Raw genomic sequence first — 23,943 nt, forward strand, 5'->3', positions numbered from 1 at the left:
AGAAAGCACGGTCCTTCGGATAACTGAATACGAACTGAAAAGTATATGGCTGCCGGAAAAAGAGAAAAATTTGAAAACAGAGAGGAGCGTGTAAAACCCAAAAAGGGTTATATGGCTATTTATAGGCAAGTGTAAATGAAAATGACACGGGCAATTCTTAAACGTACACGTGTAACAATCTACGAGAATTCACAATCGGCGTACAATAGCAACTCTAGTCAGTTGCATATACTGTCATCATTATCCCTAGGGTAAGAAATGACAGTTGTTACCTCGAGTATAGGAATTACAATCGAAAGGACGATTTTTCAACTTTACGAATATTTGGCATTAAATGCAAATGGCGGTTGGTTACACGTACACGCATATAATGTCCTATGTGTATCAACAATACATTTAAATTCACACTCCTATGATCCGATGTAATCATTGGGTATTATTTGATGCTATTATTTTATTAGTTCGACGCTATACACTTATTGGCATTGTATATAACATCGAACTGGGGGGACTTAATGATACGCATATCCGTAAGAATATGCGGATTGCGCATCCAAAACCCTAAACCGCACGCAAATTGCCATGTAAGACATATGGCACGGGTATAGCCGCACCTTATGCGCCTATACCATGTGATGTAACTTTCGTATACTTGCATAAGGGTCCAGTATATTCTAGAAGAATGTACGGTATAATCAATTCATATTCTTTTCCTTAAATAACGAAAGTTAGTTGGGATAAGATTGTATTTAATTAGGGAAGAGATTCTATCGAAACCCTAATTCATTAGCCTATAAATATATAACTCATAAACCCTAAAAAAAATACATTCATTCGTTTACTCATACGTAAACCACAGCATACAAATCTTCTTCGTACGAACAAAGCTTCTTACGATCTCTAATACTTTCAGGTATATCGCAAACTATAAAACCTTCATGTCTTTGGGCCACTCAACCTCGTATGCTAGGTTGTTGGTTGACTCTCAAATCAGTCACCCTGTCAGAATCGAAACGATACCGATGTGGGTTATCCACGACTACGCATCGGAGGTCCGAATGTTGTTAGTCCTTAAACCCCATTATGCACTCAAGCGTAAGTTCACCTTGACCTCGTGAAAATATGCTTGATCAGTTAAAAGCAAGCAATTTTCAGGGATTGATTTGTTTGTTTAATGAAGATTAACTAAAGTAATGACTAGTTTAACATCTAAGCAAAACGCAAACTTTGACTGATTGAAGATTAAGAGCATGAGCACTAAGCTAAATGAAAAGGTTGTAAACAATTGGATTAAAGCCTCTATTCCTTTACAATCCCAATTATGTATGCACTAGTTCAACATGTATTTTTGTTATCAAATTATCAACTAAACCTCGTAGACAAGTTTTTTTTAGTTTTACGATATATGATTATCTTGGGCACAAACAATGTTACCTACACCCATTGTCTTTATCCCTATACTAAATTGTAACTAGGTTGGATTAGGCACAATATGTCAAATAGCAATCACTTGTCTTGCAACAATCAATAAACTTAAACTTGCATTAATTGATAATTCAAAAGATTCAATGAAGTTATAAACCAAAAGACATAAGGATTATAAAATCAAGAATCACATAATTATATGAAGAACTAAGCATACAATAATTGTTCATGTAAGGAATAAAGTAAATGAGACTAGCCACTCATGTTGGTGATGAAGAACATGATGATTTGGTGAAGAATCTTGAATAGCTTGGCTTGAATCCTTGATCTTGGATTGATTTTGGTGATGATTGTGGTGTTTTTTGCTCTTAAAACTGATAGGAATGATATTCAAGTCGTAGCCTAGGGTTTAATATATATAGGGAGGAAGTAGGGTGTTTCCCAAGTAGCAAATCCCTAAATCCGGCTCAAAATTCTATCCAAAAAATACGTCCAGTCGCAAAAAGTGGGTGCAAGAATGTGCTGATTCTCCACCTGATGATGATTTTGTGATGCTGTCAGGCGCAATTTGTGCCCCCCAGCCGCAATTTGCGGCCGTGCCCCTGTTTCTTCAATTTTTCTCGTTTCCGTCTCGAATCATTACCCGTTATAAAAACCTCATGAAATAGCTTTTAAACCTCGAAATATACACATAAAATTCATCTCTTAATATCAATCATGATCATATTTATGACCCGATCACCGACCGTTTCATTCGTTCCTGTACTTCAAGATTAACAGTTAAAGTAATTTCATAACAGTTAAAGTAATTTCATGTTTGAACACATCGCTGCTATTATTGGTATTTTGTGTATTTTTTTCGAATCCTTTATACCATTGAAGGATACGTTTGCTTTTGTGAACTCATTAAGTACCATCTCGGATTTTGCATACCCAACGTAGATTATCCTTCTGTTTAACCTTTAACCGTTCATGGAAGTGATTGCTTTGGCAGCCGAGTCAACGATGATGAATTTTACGATAGCAAAGCTTCTCCCTAATTTCCAGGCAATTCCTTGAGTAAGACCAAACGGGTTGAGTGCAGTTTTAATATTGTGAGGGCTTGAAAATTTGGATAAACCTCCAATGAAAATGGTGGATTTCTTAAAAAAAGGTTATTGTGGAAGCTTACTTTTGTTTGACCGACTTAGCTTTGCATTAATTATTAATTGATCTTTTGTTATTGTAATGCCTTTCCTAGCACCTACCATTATTCAAAGCTTCAAATAATTGTAGTCAGAAATTTGCGTAAAAAGCTTTACAGAAAAAGGTTTCAGTCCCCAATATAGAACTTATAACTAACAATTTTGAGTACACCTCTCAATAACTAGTTCACTAGAATTATGGTATATGCAACTGGTGTGACTGATACCTCATCATCATCGACTTCAGCTCCTTCATGTTGACGTTTTACTCTTGTAGAGATTCAATCTGTAACGAACGACTTTGAGGATGAACTAGTCATTGGACAAGGAGGATTTGAAAAAGTATATAAAAGTCTAATTTCTATTGAAGAAACTAGTCTTTTTGTGGCCATTAAGCAGTTGGATTTTATGTCCAACTAGGGTGCATCCGAGTTTGTGGCTGAAATCAAGATGCTTAAGTTGTGCCACTATCACTTGATGTCTCTGATTGGTTATTGCGATGATAATAAAGAGATGATACTTATTTACGAGTATATGTCCAATGGAACACTAGATGATCATCTACACAAGGATGTTATTCCTTTACCATGGGTTCAAAGACTCAAGATGGCCATAGGTGCTAGACGTGGATTAGACTACCTCACACTGGTTTCGGGACCCATCAAGGAGTCATACACAGTGATATCAAGAGTTCAAACATTCTTTTGAATGAGAATTGGGAAGCCATGCTTTCTGATTTTGGATTATCTAAAATTGGTCCAATCAATCAATCATATGTTGATGCCAAGTGTTAAAGGCACATTCGGATAGTTGGATCCAGAGTATTTCTATACCAGAAAACTAACTGTGAAAACGGATGTGTATGCATTTGGGGTTCAGGGAGGCTTTCAGTCGATGAACCTCAAGAAGAGGTGCAATGTAGTTTGTGAAGGATTTTAAAGAACCAAACAAGGCAAGTGATTTAGTGAAATCACTACCCCACAACAATAAAAGAAAATACAACTTGAAAAATTAAAGAACAATGGATATAACGTGGTTATGTGTAATAAAAAATGTGATTGCATAAAATTTATGGGTTACATAGGGTGCATTTATAATACAAAAAGAACTACGAATCCAATACAAATACGGAGTTCTAATTATAAAACAATTTTTTTGTATGTTGAACAATTCATGTACTTGACTAGCCTCCCATCTAGTGACATTTATGTCACCATACGTGACATGCATGCTTGTCAGCTTCTAAATAGCTACAACCTTAATTCTCACGTGATGTAACAGTTGCTCACGTTTGAGCCTTGAATATTACTCCCCCCGTCTCATATCAATATTCCCCAAACAAAAAACATATAGTTTAAGAAATCTCATCATTACATTGTATTTTTTTACTTTACAGTTTTACCCCTTACTTTTTACCTATCTTTTTGTCTTATATGCAAAAGTTAAGGGCATAAATGGATTTACCTTATTATTCTTATCTATTTTGTTTATGATATTGAACTATTGATTTGGGACATCTCAAAATGTTTGAGATAATCGACCATTGATATGGGACAAAGGAGTATTTATTTGTTTCTCACTTCACGTTTGAACCACAAGTACTATATATCACTTTTTGTTTCAATTCTTCTTCACAAATACTCCAAAAGTTTGGGACTCAGTTGCACCGATTGAATGATCAATCACAGTTAATGCAATGAATCTTCATTTCTCCCTCCAATCTGATCTAGGTTCTATTGTCATACCTACTCCCCGTCAATCATTATTTCTGCAACTACAACATCCCTGTGTACTTCTATATGATAAATTCTGGGAAACCGGGATACAAATGGTATGCCATCAGTCCATGTATCATGCCAAAAACGAGTCATTTGACCATTTCCAACTTTCAGCCTCATAGCATTAGTAGGAATTAGGTTTCAAGCAGTAATAAATTTGCAAGACTTGACTATATTAAGCCACAAACCTGAACCATTATGAGCTTCAAAAGATGTCCTTTGAACTGCTTGAATTACCTTAGTCTAAAGAGCATCCAATATGTAGTTATCTCTGTCAACCTTATTTAAAAAAAAAGGGAAATAGCCAAATAAGACTGCATGTGACAAAAAAAACTTCATTTATCTTAATAACCTCCATCAGAACAAGCTCATTTGTGTCAATAATTAATTACTGTATTAATTATATAAAGCATTGCAAAACAAAAATGTTATGTACCTTCTAAAGAAACAACACATACAACTTAGATAGACAATGGCAACGGACATGACTTTGAGGTGGCAGTCACAGAGGCGTCTTCGGTACATGTGCAAAGTGTACAACCGAACAAGGCTCAAAATTGTAGAGTGGCCCAAAATTTTAAAAAATATTAATGCACTTATTTATGGAAAATTGGTCAAAATGCCTCCATTTCCTAAACTCTTTAACAATATGCCCTCAAAAAATCGAAATTGCAAGATATACCTCATGTCCACGCATCACGCACCACTCATGATGTGTACACATCGGTGCGTGATGTGTGTCATCGAGCAATTAATGTTTACAAGCACATGCCTACCTAGCACGCACTAACCATCCATAAACACGTACCATGCGTGTTGCCTTTTAATTCAGGCCACCCATTATAGTTTTAAACTTCCACCCACACCAATACCATATAAGCACGCACCCAAGGAGATTTTTTAGAAATCGATCATTTCATCAATTTTTTGCTTATCACTCACTCGGTTCTCGATAAACTTCAACCTACGATAATGATTATACCCCCAGTTACCAACATCATACAAAGAATCAAGTATCAAAAAACCTACAATCGTCTTAAAAGTTGTTAAGTGAAGGAAAATTCATCAAATCCAACTTATTAAACTGTTTGATCAAGAAACTGGACATTGACACATCACCCACAATGTCAAACAAGTAAAATCGATATTACATTGGTTTGATTCGTTATTTTTTGCATACATTTTGTCGAACACTTGGTGTGCGTTTAAGTTATCAATCAATCGGTTGCTGTTAAATTGTTTTTGATGTTGTTTATACTTAGTTTAGTTCTTATGTCTTGTAAAACAAACAGATAACTCATTTTTGGGTCGTTAACGTATCAACCAGCAAAAAAGCAACCTGCACGCACCACACTCAGATCATTCTGCAACGTGTGTGGTGTGGGGTGCATGATACGTGCTGGTATTTCTTTTACTTTAAACAGTTTTTTGATTTTGATGGTCGTCGTTGTTTGTTTTCAGCTTTATTGATCAGTTGAGCATACACCAAGGTGTAGCACCAAATTGATTAAGAGCATAGGTATCAAGTTGAGCCTCATACAGCGTAAATGATTCAAGGAGACTATTTTTGGGCCATGGTTTAAATCTAATGTCTATAGATAACGACGCGGCCTACGTAAATCCTATGATTCAGAAGAAGAAGAAGAGACAGTGAAAGGACATGTCCATATCCCTATAGACGTAGTATATCAATCGTCGATTTCATTACGAGGTATTGACCTCTATATGATACGTTTTGTAAACATTGCATTCATTTTAACAGACAAATTTTCATTACAACGAAAGTTTATAAATATGCATACCATTCCAAAATATATCCATTATATACAAAAGATATAAATATGTTTTCCAAACTATAAATGACTAATCTGTCATTTATTTAATAACAATCTTTTTGAACTCAAACGACTTGAATGCAACGTCTTTGAAAATATGCCATGAACGACTCCATGTAATATCTTTAATATGAGCAAATGCACAGCTGAAGATTTCTTTAATACCTGAAAATAAACATGCTTAAAAGTGTCAACCAAAAAGTTGGTGAGTTTAACGACCCGTCTAAATCCATATGGACGAATACATCAACATCTGGTCCCATAGCGAGGTACTAACCTCTATATGATACATTTTGTAAACATTGCATTCTTTTAAAAGACACTTCATCAATAAATCCAAGGTTTTGACAATTTGTGACTTCTACGTATAGACAATCATCATAAATAACTTTTTTTCAACATAAAAACTGTGGTGATATGCAAATATGATACACGGTGATGATTTTGAATGCAACGTCTTTTGAAAGAAGCCATGAACGGTCCCATGTAATATATTTAAAATGAGAAAATGCACAGTGAAATATTTCTTTAATACCTGAGAATAAACATGCTTAAAAGTGTGAACCAAAAACGTTGGTGAGTTCATAGGTTTATCATAAACAATAATTTCAATAATTTTAATAGACCACAAGATTTCAGTTTCATAAACAACATACAGGCATCACGTAATCTGTATAAAGATCATTCTCCAGATGAACCCCTGGTAACCGACATTAACCAGGATGCATATAGCATATCCCCCAACGTACATGAATCTCATCTGTATAAAATTGAAGTACTAAAGCAGTTCAAATTCTCTGACTGGGACGTGTCAAAGCCCATAGATCTATCTTTAGGATTCGCGTCAATTAGTGTCAATTATAACCTACACTAATTCTTAGGTTACCAAGCAAAAATAGGGATATACGGTATAGTGATTCATCGTAGAATGTAGTTAATTACTTATGTCTATTTCGTCAAACATTTATAAAAGCGCATGTAGTCTCAGCCCAAAAATATATATTGCAAAAGCATTTAGTGAAAAAGGAGCAAATAAACTCACGATACGATATTTTGTATAAAAATATGCATACGATGGAACTGAACAAATGCAGGGTTGGCCTCGGATTCACGAACCTATATCAGTTATATATATTAAAACATATAATCATGATACGATATATTAGAACTTTTGCATGACTTACTGTAATATAATCACGTTGATCAAGTGTCATTATATTGCACTAACTCATACTTTCATTCCAATATTACTCTAAAATAACAAAGGATTTAAAACTTCAGTGTTTCACCGAAATTTAGGAATCAAAACAGTTTTCAATACGGTGTACTAAGGATAAAACGAAGGTGAAGATAATTATGAATGAGAATGATATAAGGATATCTTCAGAATGTTGAGGATATTTACGATTAAGGAAGATATAACGATATTATAGAAATATCGAAGATATTTATAATGGGGAAAGAATATTTCAGTCTTTTTCCGAGTTTTTTTTATAGCATAACATTCTTTTATCCTCAAATTTCTGACCTTTAAGACCTTCAACAGCTTTTGCTGCTTTATCAACATTCTAAAATTTAACCGATATAAAGAAGTGATTCATAACTTGAAGCATTGTTTAAAATCTTGAATCGAAGTACACAGGTGTAGAATATAGCCGTTATATGAATATGATAGTTAATGTAGAATTGTCATGAATTTCGAAAGGCGTGAACGAGGTTTCCTGGTTTTCATGAATAGAGGTGAAAAAATCGGGTTTATGGATGTGTATTATCTGAATAGTAATCTTGATTCATTCAGAACGAATTTATAACTTGTCGAAGGTGGAAATTATAGATAACGATTGTTGAATCGTTGATGAAAGATGTACATGATAGCATATGTGAATTAAATATGATAAAAGCCTTTTAAAGCTTCTTATTATCTTTCTCGGGTATTACCTACCAGTTAAAAGTTCACATGTCATAGCTAATATGAAAAGTATTTTATTACGATCTCGATATATACATATATATACATATATCTTTCAATCGTAAATCGAGAATAATGAATTATTATATCATAACTCATCATTCCCGTTACTCTTTGGTGCCTGCGGTGCCTGTGATGCCTGCGGCGCTTACGAAGCTTGTGGTGCTTCTGGTGCTTACAGTGCTTGCGGTGCTGGGGATGATGTTGGTGATGGTGGTGTTGCTGATCATGTTGGTACTGCTTGCGGTACCTGTGTAGTAGATGTGAGCCTAGCTTCCAAATCGTGCACCGTCTCCTCCATGGTTTCTACTTTACCCTCAAGTCTAAGAATTAGTCCTATCCATTCATCTATGAGACTTGTCAACTCTTGATTATTAGTTCAAAGTCTTCTAACTTCTTCTAATAATCCCACCTGATTAGCATTCGGGAGTAGAGACCGACTACTTTCTTTAACTACAGTGAGGCAACCTTTAAGATGGAAAATTCTGGCAAAAAGGGTGAAAACGTTGTTGCGAACAGGTTCGTCGGTAAGCAGATCGAGTACTCCAATGTTAGGCGGTAAATTAGGCTCGTTATATGGAGCACCTTCTTCATTTCTCCATAGGGTGAGTCTTTTGCGAACCCACCCCAATTTTCTCCAGAAATCACGGTAGTTGATCGGTTAGTGCGCTCCCGTCACGCTGTCTTCGGAGCTAGAGGAACTTCGTCTATTCGAAGAGGCCATCTTACACGATCACAGAAAGTTATGAAATGATTCTCGATACGAATTGAGGATTGAATACTGGATGATATCTTCGTCCTCTTGAATACATATATATAGCAAGAAGATTCCGTATATTATGGTCGAAATTAAGGAAAAGTGTAAGACAAAGTCTATTGTGATAAATATGACAGGATATGATTTTGTCTATACACTATCTATGCAATAATTGTAATAAGACGTGTCTAGACTGAAAATGATAAGTAGATATTTTTCGACAAGAAATGATAAGCAAAACTTATACTATGCATACACAATCAAAGTCCAGACTCACTAATACATCCTAACAAAGACCCGTTAGACACACTAATGCAAAATCTGGTTCGCTAAGACCAACGCTCTGATACCAACTTTAACGACCCGTCCAAATCCATATGGACGAATACATCAACATCTGGTCCCACAGCGAGATACTTACCTCTATATGATATGTTTTGTAAACATTGCATTCTTTTAAAAGACACATCATCAATAAATCCAAGGTTTTGACAACTTATGACTTCTACGTATAGACAATCATGATAAATAACATTTTTTCAACATAACAACTGTGACGATATGCAAATATGATACACGGTGATGATTTTGAATGCAACGTCTTTTGAAATATGCCATGAACGACTCCATGTAATATCTTTAAAATGAGGAAATGCACAGCGGAAGATTTCTTTAAAACCTGTTAATAAACATGCTTAAAAGTTTCAACCAAAAAAATTGGTGAGTTCATAGGTTTATCATAAACAATAATTTCAATAATTTTAATAGACCACAAGATTTCATTTTCATAAACAACATACAGGCTTCACGCAATCTGTATAAGAATCATTCTCCTGATGAACCCCTGGTAACCGACATTAACAAGGATGCATATAGCATATCCCCCAACGTACATGAATCTCATCTGTATAAAATCGAAGTACTAAAGCAGTTTAATTTCTCTGACTGTGGCGTGTCAAAGCCCATAGATCTATCTTTAGGATTCACGTCAATTAGTGTTAATTATAACGTAAACTAATTCTTAGGTTACCAAGCAAAAATAGGGATATACGGTATAGTGATTCATCGTAGAATGTAGTTAAGTACTTGCGTCTATTTCGTCAAACATTTATAAAAGCGCATGTATTCTCAGCCCAAAAATATATATTGCAAAAGCATTTAGTTAAAAGGGAGCAAATAAACTCACGATACGATATTTTGTAGAAAAATATGCATACGACGGAACTGAACAAATGCAGGGTTGGCCTCGGATTCACGAACCTATATCAGTTATATATATTAAAACATATAATAATATTTAAACAAGTTTATATATTAATATTATTAATATACTTGTTATATTAATAATTTATATGTTATATTAATAAAAAATAAATTGTAACTATTTTATATATTTTAAATAAATAATTAATATTTATATTTCATATTCTTATTAAAGTATTTTAATTAGAATATATATATAATATATAATATAGTTCATTTATCATAAATATTATATATTAATGCTTAAAAATATTATATAATGTATTAAAATTAATATTAACATAATTGTAATGTATTTTTATATAATTAATATTTATTTGCAATAATAATAATGACATTGATAATTATGATTGTAATGATAATACTTATAATATTATTAATGATAATATTAGTAAAAATATTAATGATAATAATAATAATAATAATTAATAATTTATTTAAATCACATCTAAATTATAATTTTAATCATTCTCATAATAATATTTGTATTTATAATCTTTATTTTTATAATCACAACCTTAACAAAATTCTTAAAATCTTAATATTCATAATAATAATAATAATAATAATAATAAATATAAAAATAAAAAAAAAAATAATAATAATAATAATAATAATAATAATAATAATAATAATAATAATAATAATAAATTATACCATAGAATCATGAAATCATCATCATCATAACATCGTCATCATCATGCATCATCGATCATCATACATCATCAATCATCATCTTCATCATCACTATATCAACGAGCATCATCATTTTCATTACTCATCATCATCATTTAATTACCACATCATCATCATCAAATCACCACATCATCATCATCTAATCCGTTCATCATCGTTTTCCCATCATCTTCATCGTAATATCATCTTCATAATCATCATCATCATTTATCATCGTTATCATCATTCCCATCATCATATTATCATCATCATAATCATCATTATCTCATCTCATCGTCACTAACATCATTGATAACTCCTAAATTATACAGTTTTTTGGTAACATTTTGAGGAGTTATCTTAGTATTTTTGAGTCATTTTGATGCCAAAACACACTAAAATGGGTAAAAATGGAAAAAAAATATTTCTAATGATTATGTCAAAGTTATGTATTAAACGGTTTCAAAAATAGAGAAAATTGCAAATCGGCTAGATGAAGCCGCCGGCATGGAGAACAGAAAGCTGCCGGCTTGGAGCTGAAAGTACCAGAATGTTCCAGAATCGATGTAAAATTGAAAGAACTTGTTGAACAAGTAAAAGGAAAAGGAAACCGCCGGCTTCCCAATGAAGCCGCCGGCCTGGTTGACACGGTTTCTTAACTTATCGACCAAGTTTAAGTAAAAATGGAAACAAAATCAAGGCAAAATTAGAAAGATCTGGCAAATCAATGAAGCCGTCGGCCTGGACTGAAGCCGCCGGCTTGAATATGACGGTTACAAGATCTTAGCTTGCGGATTAAGTATAACTTACACAAGGAGTCACCGACTCAAGGCAAGCCACCGGCTTCCCACTGAAGCCGCCGGCTTGGCCACCGCCCCAAAATCCTATAAATTTCTACCTCTGGTCTCAGTTTTCATATGTAGTTAGTTTTTTCGGAATTCAATAATTCTGTTAGGTCGTTTTTAGGGGATTTATCTAAACCCTTAGGTTAGATTTACTTATTGTAATCAATATTCAAGTTTTAATTAAAGTTCTTTTACATCTACCTTCTTTTCAAGGTATGATTCTATCCTTATTTTATTGTTTTATCTATTTTATTTACTGTATTCATTTTTGTTCGTCTTTTATTATGAACTAAACGTTCATAGTGATTACGTGGACGAAAACTAACCTTCATCTGGGAGTCAGATGAAGCCGCCAACCTGAAGTGAAGGAAGTCGCCGGCTTCGTGCTTTATTCTGTGCAGTTTCTAGTTCTTTTCCAGATCTGTATGGTTGAGTTTCTGTAATGATATTTGAATTGTTTTGAATCTGTTCTGTTTGATTACACTTGTTTGCCATGCTTAATGATTAAATAACATGATTTTAGGGTTGATTAGTCCTTGATCCGATAATCTATTATTCGATTCATGCTACTTGTTTAAATCTAGTCCATCAAACTTGTTAAATTGAATTGCATGCAACTAAGTTAAAGAGCTTAATAGTGATAAACTTATTTGATTTAAGTTACTTTTATATAATAGAAGTTGATATTGTTAGGCTTAATCGAAGAACCTTCGTTTAGATTTATTTAATTAATGATTGCATGAAAACTTAGTAGTAATTGACTTTCAGCTAGTAACTTGAGTTGATCTACTTGGTGTTTAATAGCTTATATAATTTGTCAGTCTATTTGCATATTGATCCTCATCACAAGATTGGTATGTATCATGTAATTGAATTGAACATGAAGAATTAAGATGTTAGTTATACACATCACATATCTAGCATATGCTTTAAGTCCTACCTATTGATTGATATGCAACACTTAGTTTAACCTATTAAGGGATAATAGTTGGTCTATGATGGTTATTCTACTTTGAGTTAATATAAGTTATGAAACTTATCTAATATGATTCCCGTATGAATTGGTTGTCCATGTAATCACTTGTATCTTTACTTGTATATTATTTTATTTTGAATCTTCAATTCCTTGTTTTATTTTGTTTATCTTTAAAAGTAACTCTTTCCTAAGAGATAAATCTATCTCATAAAAGACATAAAAACATATCTTTAATTCTTTAATAAGAATTAAATAATAAAGCAACTCTTATCCATACCTACACTTTCCTTGGGATGATAACCTAAAATACTACTTCTGATCGGGTTTTGTTGCTCGTTAGGGTGTTAAAGTGTAATAATAAAAGGTTTTATTTATAAATTTAAAAGTTGAAGAATAAGCTAAGCACTACTGCACACACTTTTGACACATCAATCATCTATCTATATCGCTTATCATCACTCATCTTTGCATCATCTTCACCGAATCATCATTATCATAACATTGTTTAATCACCATCACCTTCTTTGCTTCCTTCATTCACAGTTAGTTTCAGAGAACAGAAATAGAAATGGAAAGCGTACTGCAGCAGCAGCTGTTGAATGAAACAGAAACATAATGGCAGCAACAAGTATAACACCCCGCCAAATTCCCACCTGACGGCTTGTTAATCAAAGGTCCCACAGTTAACAGTTACGCCCTCTATATGAGACGTTTCAAAACAATCGCATTTAATTTTATTAAAAAGTTGACTTTCAAGACTTAAGTTAATAAATTCAAAATAGGTAACACTACTGTGATCGTAACCACAAGCTAATAATATTAAACATATGCAAAAGTTTTAAATACTAATGTAATTATTGTCTTAATTAAAAACATGCTGACTCCTCGGCCAGACTATATCATCTAACACAGCGGAAGCATATACCTCTTAAAGACCTGAGAATACAAACACGCGAAAATAGGTCAACAATAATGTTGGTGAATCTACAGGTTTAATATAATAGTGTTTGAAAAATAATTATCAGAAAAATACTTTAATTCCATTGACCACAAGATTTTAATATGCACAACCCGAAGTTGCAAAATGCTACATAATTCCTGAGCACCTGAATACTAACAATGACCTGAGTATAGAAACCACTACACTTCCTTTACCCCATAAAAATGTTTACACCTGCCCAAGTGTATAAAAAGTTCAAAGTAAATACGCCACAGTTAATATTTTTTGGGCGAGGTTTGTCTGACCTAACGGATCCGTCCATATAAATTGTGCTTACCCGAAGGTAATAAAAGTATTCAAGCTAAGGGATTTTTGGACACCACTCAATATGTATAATATGTACTCGTGTCAATATAAAAAGCATTTATAAAAATGTATAAGAAATAAGCGTGCATTCTCATCCCAAAAACAATAAGTAAAAGTGGCACTGTAGACTCACCTTCGAATAGCTCTTGAACAAACGTAAGCAAATAACTTGTATAGTTTAAATTCGAGTAATGCTACCTAAGTATACGTATATAGGTTGGTCATTATTTATGTCTTATAACATAGTGGTTTCATAGAGTAAGTTGCCTTATTGCTCGAATCGACTCGTTTCAAATTAAAAGTCAACTAATTCATGCAAGTCAACAAAAGTCAAACCAAAAGTCAAACTAAAAGTCAAACATGGTCAAAGTAGTCAAATAAAGTCAACATCAGTAGGTTCATGTCAAATATTGGTCAACATGTCAAACCTAAGTCACCTAACACGTTTCAGATCAAAGTTTGTCAAACACGCGATTACAGTTTATCGTCTAGCATAACGTTCATGTATAGGTTGCAAACGATGCACAATATCTCATAGCACATAATAAATGACAAGCTCCAGATCTTAACTAGACATATAAAAATTTCCAAAAAGCAAAAGAAGAGTCTCATACGATGCATATAAGTCGGGTTTCAGAATGGACGCATTTATAATTCATTAAATCAGTTTCTGACCGCGCACTAATCTCGTATTGGCTATAACCGGAGCTAGGGACATGCAATTAATACAAGGTCAGTGGCCATTGTTCAAATACAAGTCAAACTATCATATATCTGAAAATAAGCAACTTTTGTTTAGCCAATTGGTACAGTTTATTCAATCAAGTTGGAGGTTCTGTTTCAGCTCATTTCAGAAATTACCAAAACTATGGCTCTAGTGCGCACAATGTATCAAGTTTCAGAGGTTGCAATAAACTAGAAATTTATCACATAACATGTAAAGGTCTCAAAGCATGCACAAGTCAAGTTATATGGCAAAAGATGCAAACATTACATATTTGGACAGCATGCAAGTTATCATGTTCGTACGCACATTAGGCAAGCTTCATAAATCCAAATGATGCAAGGCATAGATGAAAAGTTATCTACTAAAAGTAATTCTTCCATATATACAAAGACCTAATACAATATCACACAATAAATGGCCTTAAACATTTATTTTAAGTTACCGCGTAAATCAGTTTTTCATATACGATCAAAAAAGCATAACGTGAGTATTATAATTCCAAATCGCATGATATCCTAGTCTAACTTGAGTGTTTTTAAGTCATCTATACAATGGTTAACATGTTATAACATAATTCACAAAGCATGCAACTCAGAAAATTCGGATTCATGGCAAGATCACAACAAAACTTCAATCTAACATAACTAGAGCATACGATAACGAAAATACGCAAATCCAAAGCCTTAAAATATTAATTTAACGAGAGGATTTCAAATATATCATAATATTTAACATTTAATAAAATAAAATTTCTGTAATCATGCAAAACAAATTCGTGATTAACCCTAATCACATCAAACGATCAAATTAACGACGACAATTAACAACAACGTGTATCGATTTGAGCAATAGACCTCTTACTCTATCAAACACTAATAAAATCAGATCTAAAAAAATTAGGGTTTATAGAATTATACCTTAGATTGCTAAACAAATCACACCTATGCGTAGAGAACGAAGGGAATTGCACTTTTCGTGTTCGAGGTTTAATCAAAAATTGAAAAAATTGATGGTATGGTGATGGTGATGATGTCCACAATGAGAGGGAGGGGGAAGGATTCAACTGGTATGATTTTTGTGAGGTTTTGATTAGGTTAGATTATCACTATCTATTTATATTAACCCAAAAATCAATAATTAGCAACTAAGCCCTTGAAATATTGCAGAAATTAAAAATATAAGGGGTGGGATGGGGTTTCGGCCGAATGGGCACATGTGGTGCCTCCTGGGCTCTTGTTTTGCAAAAGCGTGTAATCGTGGCCCGTTTCAAGTGTCGTTTAAATGTACCGAACGCCCGGAACGCTAAATCGATCGCTAAAACGCAACCAAACATTTAATTTATTAAAACCCAATAAATTAAATATTTTTAGAAGTTAATAATTAATAAAAAATAATAATTATTAAAATAAATCCGAGCGTTTCGTTGCTCGAAAAGCAGTTTTTGCAGTTATTCAAACCGTAATGTTTTCATCGTATTTCTTTATCCGAAACACTTTTTATCAATTAATTTTAACCCATATTAATTCAAATAGCCTTCCAAGGATCACGCATGCATTTAATACACTTAAACACATAAAAAGTTAAATAATCACCGTTAAATGAACTAACAGACAGTTAACAGAAGTGACGGAAAAAGCAGGGTTGTTACATTACCCACCTGTTATTTAAATTTCATCCCGAAATTTTAGTGAACGTTCGCTGGTGTAGTAACTTCCGAAACAGTTTTGGATATTTCAGTCTCATTTGATCTTCACGCTCCCACGTGAACTCTCGTCCTCTTCTCACGTTCCATCGAACCTTAACGATAGGAATTTCTGTTTTGCTTTAACTGCTTGACCTCGCGGCCCATGATTTTGACAGGTTCCTCAATGAAATGAAGTTTGTCACCGATACGCAGTTCCTCTAAGGGAATCACCAAATACTCATCGGCTAGACATTTCGTCAGGTTGGATACATGGAAAATATCGTGTATTCCACTGAGTGTGGCAGTTTCAATCTGTAAGCCACTGGTCCAATTTTTTCCATTATCTCAAAGGGTTCACATAACTCTGACTCAATTTACCTCGTTTCCCGAATTGTGCCACACCCTTCCAGGGTGATACTTTAAGCATGACTTTATCGCCAACCTGGAATTCTAAATCTTTCCGTCTAGCATCGGCGTACTCTTTTGACGTCTCCGAGCCGTTCTTAACCACTATTGGATGTGTATGCCTTTCTCTGTTATCTCCTGAATAATCTCAGGACCTGTCAACGGACTATCTCCCTTTGCTTTTAGTAATGTCTGCCAGAATCTAGAATAGATATAGGCACCCATGTCTAAAGATGACTTCCTTAATGTAAACCTGAGATAACTTTTCCCTCTTATCAATTTCTCTTATCAGTAAGAAGTGTGAAAACATAGTGAGACGATCCATGACAACCCAAATGGTGTCATAACCTCTCACAGTTCTTCGCAGTTTCGTGATGAAGATCATCGTGTTCACATGTATCATATACATAAATCATATATATATATATATATATATATATATATATATATATATATATATATCATATACATATATATATCATATACATATACATATATATATCACATATATATATCATATACATATACATATATATATATATATATATATATATATATATATATATATATATATATATATATATATATATATATATATATATATATATATATATATATATATATATATATATATATATATAACATTGATTAAATCACATGTTTAAAAATAAAAGCCGCCATCTACTTGTCTTTTGTACCGACAGTTTTAACATGGATATTATTTCGTGCTCTGTTGCTAAACAGTAACGGGTAAAAGTCTTCAGAAAAATCTCATCTTTACATATTAAATACATTTATTTATTTTGGTCATTTACTGTGTAAAACTGATCAAAAAGGTTCGCCGATTATTTGTTTTAAGTTTCAAGTAATATGTACGAATTATTAAAACTTAACTTAAGATAGTAAAGGTATTTTTAACCAGTCTAAAATTTACTTAGTCTATTTATGAACCTACGTTTATTTTAAAAATCACAAAAGTTTGAATTAAACTTATATAAATAATAATCGAATGATAAACGAGTGTTACTATCGTTTAATAAATAATTTAAAACCATATATATATATATATATTCAATATATACATATATATATATATATATATTCAATATATACATATATATATATATATATATATATATATATATATATATATATATATATAGATTCATTTTAATAATAAATTTTATTATTTCTTTTATTATTTTACATTTTTAGTTCTAACAATTAAATCTTATATTTTTATTTCAAGTTATTATATATATATATATATATATATATATATATATATATATATATATATATATATATATATATATATATATATATATATATATATATATATATATATATATATATATATATATATACATCTCTATTTACAAACAATTGTTCGTGAATCGTCCAGAATAGTCAAATGGTAAATGTATATGCATAAAATGTTTTTTTTTATTTTGAGACCATTAAGCGTGCTTATCGTGTAGGAAATATTAAATCATATAGAGAATTGACTTAAAAATAAGTCGAAATTTTTCAGGTCGTCACAGTGAGTTCATAGATTTATCATAAACAATGATTTTCAATAGCTTTAATAGATCACAAGATTTTAAATATTTAACCGTACACATTTTCCATGTACAAAAACCATACACAAATTCCATGTATAAAAATCATTCATACGATGAGAGCATGGTAACCGATATTAACAAAATTGCATATAGAATATCCCTCAGCATACAGGCAGGCCGCGCTCTATATACTAAAAACTCAAAGTACTAAAGCATTCCATTTTCCAGAATGGGGGGTGTTAGTGCCCATAGATCTATCTTTAGGATTCGCGTTAATTAGTGCATACACTAATTATTAAGCTATTAAGCAAAAATAAGGATATCCGGTATAAAAATCTCAATCGTAGATATGCCTTTTTCAAGTACTTGAGTCTATCCCGTAAAATATTTATTAAAGCAACGCATGTATTCTCATCCCAAAAATATATATTGCAAAAGCATTTAATAAAAAGGGAGCTATAAACTCACCTGTAAATCGTTGAGAGTATATAATATGATTTTTCAATACTTTGAAAAATATGACTCGGCCTTCGACAGATTCACTAACCTACAATAATAATATATATATATTAAATATTCTACCATTATATTCGAATAATAATTATATCGTACATATATGATACATTTAATTAGTCAAGTTAGTAGTCCGTTGTTAGTAGTCCAATAATAGTCCAATAGTCCAATAGTCCAATATATAATCTTAGAATTAATCAAGACATGTTGTATACGTATCATTTTAGACTCAATCACGACCCATTGTATATGTATTATTTTAGACTCAATCACGACCCATTGTATATATATTGTTTTAGAGTCAATCATGGCCCATTGTATACATATTGTCTTAGACTTAACCAAGACGTATTATATACATGATGTCTTATGATTTATCAAAACATGTTATATACATGTTGTCTTATGATTTATCCGAACGTATTGTATACATGTTGTCTTATGATTTATCCGAACATATTGTATACATGTTGTCTTATGATTTATCAGAACGTACTTTGTACGTGTTGTCTTAATCAAGTAAGACTATATTATATTATCTCAGAATTAACCAAGACTAGTATAATCTATATATCTACAAGGAAAATAGTCATGACATGTATAAATACATGTAGCATATAGGAAAAGTTAGCTAGGATATGATTAGTACAGTTTTTATTGAATCAAAAACCGTAGCTAAAACTAACCATTCCTATCCAATATTGTTTTACCCATACTTTCTTCGTTACAAATCGGCTTTGAGTGATTCAAGTTGCTATAATTTTCTAATGAACTCTATTTTTCAAAATAAACTGTAAAAGTGTAGGTTTAAAGTTGAGATCAAATGTTATATATTAATCCAAGTGACGGTGGTCAGTTTCGTCGTAAGCTCGACATCTTGATGACCAATTTGAAAAACATATTTCCACTTTGAGTTAAACCATGAATTTTAGATATGTTATCATGTCTATATAAAATAACATTTTTCTAGAATATATAACTCAAATTCAAAGTTTAAGATAGGTTTTTAAAAATCAAACCCAAAACAGCCTCCGGTTTATCAACAACGATGTATGTTAAGTTTTAAGGTGTTCTTCATATATACAAGTAATAGATCCTTATGATAGATTTATATACTATCATAATACATATTAATAAGTGTTTTTAAAGTCAAGTTAGAAGGATTAACTTAGTTTGCAAACAAGTTTAGAATTAACCAAACTATGTTCTAGTTATTACAAGACATAAACTCTTATTAAGATGGCTATATAGATAGGAATTGAACAAGATTTTAAATAATGTTTTTACCTCAATTCAAAGGACTAATGTTACTGGAAAAATAAGAAAAGGATCTTGAGCTTGATGGTGTTCTTGAAAGCTTGGAAGATCTTTAAGTAGAAGCTTCGAATGAACAAAAGTTCAAGTAAGATTAGTACCTTGATTTAAGATAGTTATGATTATATGAATTGAAGCAAAATTTGAATATGGTTATTACCTTGATTAAGAATTGAAAAGTTGCTGAGAATGATTAAGAAATTCTTAATCTTAAAAAGTTCTTGGAATGGATTAAAAACTTGGAAGTAATCTTGAAGTAGAAACTTGAAATGGATGAAGTAACTTGAAGTGTTCTTGATCAATCTTTCTTATGATGTTTATAGATTTTAATTGAAGCTAGATTATGATGTAGATGATGAAGGTTGATGAATATAGAGATATTCTTGAAAGGGAGTGTTTACAGAGAAAAAAAATTAAGATAAAAATTGAAATGGAATGAGTTACGGTTAAGTGTTTATGGGCGTGATTTTTAGAATCAAATAAAGGGATTGTAAGTTTTGTAATTTAACTAAAATAATGGTTACTAGATGTAAACAAATGTTTAAACATGTTTTTCCTTGTTTTAAGGATGGTTAATAGAGTTTACTATTGGTATATACTAATAGTAAATACATCTAGAAGGTGTGTATAATACGAGTATAAATACCATATAAATACGAGTAGAATTCTTGATGAAATCGAATGGAAATAAGAGTATAGCTATCTTTGTTAAGTATAAGTGTATTAATATAAGTATTCAAGTCTTTTAAACATGTATTAATACTCTTAATACAATACACATATATTCATTTTAACTTAAGAGTTATAACGCCTTTAAATGTTGCATATATATATATATATATATATATATATATATATATATATATATATTGTTTCAAAACCCTTAAGTTAGTAGTATCAAAATATGTATATAACACTTTGTTAATATACTTAATGAGATTCTTAATTATCATATTTTCAAGTTTTATATATATATATATATATATATATATATATGTATATATATATATATATATATATATATATATATATATATATATATATATAACCATATATATATATAAATATACAATTAATACAAATTATGACATTCGTGAATCGTCGGAAAAATAGGTGGTCAATTGTTTGTATAAAAGCTCTTTCAAAAGTTTTAAAACTTATTAAAATTCATTGCTTATCATGTTGGAATTGTATTATCATGTAAAGATTAAGTTTAAATTTAGTTGAAAATTTCTGGGTTGTGACAGTACCTACCTGTTAAAGAAATTTCATCCCGAAATTGATTGAGGCCGTCATTATTGACAACAAGAATATTTTCATGAAGAATACGAGTGGAATAAAAGTAGAATTTATCATCATTGAGTAATATGAATAAAACAATTCGATTACAAGAAGAGTACGAGTGAAGCTATCGCAAAAGAGTGAAATGAGGTAATAAATGTTCGCCTTGACTTTTGACGTAGTTACAGTTGATTTCTGGAATTCAAGGGATGTAAAGAAAATCTTCGTAATCTATATAGGATTTGATTCTTCGGTAATTAAGGAAATTAGGATCCTCTTTAATTAAACGAGGTGATCTGCCTCGATTGCTAGGTCTGATATTTCCACTATAAATTAACCTCCTTCATTTCCTAATTTTCACAACTCTCATCTTATCTTGCTCATTTTACTCTCAAAAGATTCGCGAAGCTGCTCAATCCAGCTCTGGTTCTTAACATTATCCTGACTGTTGCAACAATCGTCCTTCTTTTCCAACTTTCACCGTAGGAATCTGTTTACTTTTACTATGCTCTAGGGATTGTTGTATTTATCATTCTCCAGTGTCTTTATATTGCTATACGCATTGATATACACGGTTTGTAATTTCTAAGTTGATGTCGTGCTTATATTCTCACTTATATTTCGAACCTCCATGCTTTTTTTTTCTCTTCCCGATTTTATGTAAAGCAAGTAAAATGTCTCAAACTTGTAGGTATGAATTTTCAAATAAACATAACTAATGTTCTAAGCAAGAAAGAAAATGAATAGCACGATTAAATTAGCAAACTGCTGGAATTACGAAAAAAATAGAACTATCAAGAAAATATTTTCTTGATACGTTCAGAGGTTAAGTAGAATGAAAGAGTCATGTAATATGGCACATGGTGAGGGTAAAGTCTGTCAAATATTACCATAATCAATGTCCCATGAAATCCAGCATGACTCACTGTAATATAACCACGTTGGCCTGACGTCATTATATTACACTAACTTATGCTTCCATCTCAACACTATTCCAGAAACATTCATAAATTTAAACTCGAATGTTACAGAAGTTTAGAAACTAAAACAGTTTCCTTTATGATTTAATACAGATGACGCGAAGATATCGATAATTACGGACAAGAACGATTATGGAGATGTCCTCCAGAAATGTTGAGAATATTTATAATGAAGGAAGATATGATGATATCTTGGAATTTGTAAATATTCATAGTCGAAGAATGATAAGGAAAATTTCTTCTTCATGAAATTATAATTTAAAAGGAGCAAGATGTTCTCTAAGGATTTCATCACATACTAAATCATCTACATTCTTTATATAGAGGTTTAGTCCTTGTGATTTGTCAACAGCCTCCTTCATGGTTTATTCCATCCATTTTTCAGTTACAAATTTCCTCTTAGTCTTTTTCTGAGTTTTGCCAATATACCATTCTTTATTATCAAACTTTTGGTCATTAAGACCATCTACAACTTTTGCTGCTTCATCGGCTTTATTGAGGTTAACGAATCTGAATCATTGATTATCAATCTAAGGTGTTTTCAAGAATTTTGAATTGAAGTGTTTTAGTGTAGAATGTAACCGTCAATATATATAATGGTTGATGTAAAAATGTTGTAAACTTCAAAAGTAAGGAATGATAGTTACGGTGGTTTGATATGGTGATTCATCACAGAATACGAATGAGTATAAAATATGGTTCAAGAATGTAGTGATTATTAGGGAGATAACACCTGCTAAAGGTTTACTTGGATTTTGGTATGTCTAAATCAGAATATGTAATCGAGTTCGTATGAAAATGGTTGTCCTGATTTTTATGAAAGAATGTATATCGCCATGAAAGAAGTGAGTATAGTTAATGATTATTGAATCAAAATTGAAGAATGTACAATGTAACATATTAATGTGAAATTAAGTATTTCTTGGGTATTACCTACCCGTTGAAAAAAATTTCGCAAGTAATAGCTTGTACAAAAGAATTTCTATTACAATCTTTATAAAAATATATGTATATGTATATTTTCTTCAGATCTAAAATGGATTTAATGAGTTAATATTATAAACTCATTTGGTTTACAGTCGGAACTAGAAATTAATAATCCCTAAAATTTTAGAAACTACATAATCATCGCGGAATATTTTTCCAACATAAATGAAGTTATGAATCAATACTTCATCATTCATTGTTATTGGTATTCCTCGGTTCATATGGTGCGTATGATGTTGATGTTCGTGGAACAGATTGAGATGTTGAGGCTTGTGATGCTGCTGATGTTGTTGTTTGTGGTACGGTTGCTACTGGTGCTGGTACTACTGGAGCTGGTGCTGGTGGCGCTGCTGGTGCTTGCAAATTTTGCACCATATTCTCTAGTGCCACCACTCGGGCACGAAGTTCATTAACTTCATCTACTAGATTCGGTTGATTGTGATGCGGAGTAGGGGTCGGATAGCCTCGATAATA

General features: G+C 31.8%; 1 pseudogene; it reads left to right on the forward strand.

The window, feature by feature from the left end:
* The first annotated feature begins 45 nt into the window (after nucleotides 1-45).
* LOC139894657 (probable receptor-like protein kinase At5g38990) lies at nucleotides 46-23,905 on the forward strand (annotated as a pseudogene).
* Nucleotides 23,906-23,943: the final 38 nt, after the last annotated feature.

Source organism: Rutidosis leptorrhynchoides, chromosome 2 (genome assembly GCF_046630445.1).
Source record: "Rutidosis leptorrhynchoides isolate AG116_Rl617_1_P2 chromosome 2, CSIRO_AGI_Rlap_v1, whole genome shotgun sequence".
NCBI lineage: Eukaryota > Viridiplantae > Streptophyta > Magnoliopsida > Asterales > Asteraceae > Rutidosis > Rutidosis leptorrhynchoides.